This window comes from Babylonia areolata, chromosome 13 (assembly GCF_041734735.1).
Source record: "Babylonia areolata isolate BAREFJ2019XMU chromosome 13, ASM4173473v1, whole genome shotgun sequence".
Lineage (NCBI taxonomy): Eukaryota > Metazoa > Mollusca > Gastropoda > Neogastropoda > Buccinidae > Babylonia > Babylonia areolata.
This window is the reverse complement of record NC_134888.1, coordinates 1,211,714-1,214,568: the sequence shown is the minus strand read 5'-3', so window position 1 is coordinate 1,214,568 and position 2,855 is coordinate 1,211,714. Positions and strand designations below refer to the sequence as shown.

Here is a 2,855-nt window from a genome sequence, read left to right as displayed (position 1 = left end):
CATGTGGCATCTGTGCATGACACAAGGGCCGAGTGGGAACACCACAAACTTCTGCCGACTGACCTGCGGTGTGTCCCTCAGCAAAGTTCGACCTTGCCCAGGACGCTGGCATCGGAGTCATTGGAAACAAATCTCTTTCCTCCTCCATCCCCACTGACACGGTCGCCTCGGTTGGACGAAGAGACATAACTTGGTGGAACGAGTTGTGGTATACTTGCGTCACGCTCGGCTATGCTGCCAAACAGACAGAAAACAGCTTGTTGGAATCCATCGATATTTGTTCGATCTCGTCTCGATGATACAAAATGTTGACTGGGTTGTCTACCCTTGCACTGGCGAATAATGAACCCAAGGTGCTTGTCATAATGCACAATCATGTAGTTCGGTACACGAATCTCAGAGATCACAAAACCGGTGCAGTCTGGTCGCATATTTCTACTTTTCGATTAATATGATAAATTTGACCATAATGTCTTAGTTTTTAACGAAAAAGTTAAACCTAGTCAAATTAATTTCCAATGTTGGTTAACGCGTATGAATTCGTAGTATAATATTTTGCGTACTACTTTAATGTTGGCAAGATGGCGGCGTTAATATCGGGTGGTGATACTCACAAATCAACAAAGTTTGTGGTGGATTGTGAATTTATAGTCATTTCAGATGTAATTGTTTAGTTCTTCAAAAATAGGTGAAGGTGGTTGTGCATCGGTTTTTGAGATACTGCATTTGTAGTTACCGATAATTGACTATTGATCTTCTTGCAATACGGAACTGCACATCAAATGAACACGATCTAATGCCTGAGTCTGCATTGTAAAAGCAACGAGCAGAATCCTCCTGTAAGTAACAAGATTATTGTATATTTTATAAAACGATTTTTAAACATTCGCTTTATCGCTATATTTGTATTCGGTTTACTGCTTATAATATTGAGACCACTGATGAATGGAGGGGGTGAATCATCGTCGCACGGGCAGTGCTGTAGCAGACGTCATTTGAACAAACCCTGAGAACTTTCACCCCTCCCCCCATCCTTTCCTCCCCAATTTTTTTTTATACTGGTTTGATTAACAGTAACTAGCGTTTTTACTGCTGCTGTGTACACATTTTGAAATGAGCAATTATCTCGGGTTTATTCACTTCATGTTAAGTGGCGTTTGCGACATTTTATCTTTTTATGTTCACGGTGTGCTTCCTCTGTCGGTGTCTGCTGAGATTAGTCCGATTGATAAACCGCAGTGTTGACTTGGGAATAATGCTTTTGGGGGATATTTTTTAAACAGATTTACGCGGATACATGTATGTAATAATGGTGGTAAGAAAAAGCCCATTCCTAAAAGACTGTTAGCATGTGTCATGTTAGAACTACTGTGGGAAAGTATTGACAGTTCAGTAGATTTGTACTCATTTAGTCATCATGCTTAAATTTTGTTGAAAGTAACAGGGCCAAGGCATTTTGTGTGTGTGAATGTTAAAAGTCTGGGACTCATGTTTTTAAACAACGGCAGGCTGTCCTTCGATGTTGAATGACAACAAACATACAAAATGATGCATGTGCATGTTCAGTGAAGTTGTGTACAGTAAAAAAACAAACACCTCAAGATGTTCAGAGTAGCATGGATCATGGACATGCTGTGTACATGTATATTGTCAGTGAAGACTTTTCTCTGTTAGATCAGTTACATTATCACATTTGATTTTCTCTGTGTATGATTGCATGTGTGTGTGTGTGTGTGACTGACTAAGTGTGTTTGTGTGTGTGTGCATGTGTGTATGTCACTATGTGTGTGTTTGAATTGTCACTGTCGGTGTGTGTGTGTGTGTGTGTGTGTGTGTGCTATTATGTATCATTTATAATGCATTGTTTATAATGCTAAATGTGTGGGATTGATAACGTAAATCAGTCTTATGAAATATTAAGTGGCAAAAGCTTCCGGATTTACTTGCCAAATATTATTTTATTATCAATATTGTTTTGAGCATGAGTGATATTGTCATTTTCATTTCATTATCATTATTATTATTTCTGTTTAATCCAATTTCATGCATAATTTTAAAAGTATAATGCACTATAAGTAATATTATGAAGAAGTCTTGATATCCGACTTCGTGAGTGTGTGTTGGGGGTGGGGGGAGAGAGAGAGAGAGAGCATAAGCGTAAGCACACGTCAGCATGTGGGTGCATGCACGTGTGCGTTTGTGTGTGTGTGTGTAAAGGTTTCCTTGTTATTATATTTATCACCCACCCCCCTCCTCTCACCTTTTAATTTAGTTCGTACCCCCCACCCCCGCCCTCACTTGCTGTCCATCATTTAAAAGATACATATGTATGTATATAAGTAATCCATATTAATTTTAAGGTTAAGACTTATTAACTGATGTATAATTTTATACGTCGATCATTTGTATTTATTGTTGACAAATCTACTGTGATGTGAAAGTGCAGTGCCGTTCCGTCCCTCACCCCCAACTATTTCCCACCATGTTCGTGTGAGTGTTCTGATTTAATGATGGAATGTATGTATGTCTCCATTTTTAAAAGTTAATTACTCTTAAGATATTTTCTCTGCGATGAGCCTGAAGGTGAATTTCTATACTCTGGTTCAGACAATAAAAAAACAATAAAGTGATTGATTGATTGGTAGTAATGCAGATCCATGAGATCTTGCTAATCAGCAGAGCTACGGGACAGTTGTTCCAGGCTAAATCAACCAATTCCAAGGCATGTATTGATTGGATGCGCTGGGGAGAAGATGAAGTGATCGCGTGACCAGGCGATTTAAAGGAATTTAAGACTGAAATATGAGTAATAGCATTGCTTTAGTGCAGTACTAGTGGTGGTGGTGTTTTCGTTT

At 38.9% G+C, this 2,855-nt stretch overlaps 1 protein-coding gene across 1 annotated transcript in view; it reads left to right on the top strand.

The window, feature by feature from the left end:
• Positions 1-594: 594 nt before the first annotated feature.
• Positions 595-2,855, top strand: part of LOC143288775 (cytoplasmic protein NCK2-like) — a 27,325-nt gene continuing 25,064 nt past the window's right edge. The window contains exon 1 of the mRNA XM_076597403.1: positions 595-839. The gene's annotated coding sequence lies outside the window, so the exon portion shown is untranslated. The remainder of the gene's footprint in view (positions 840-2,855) is intronic.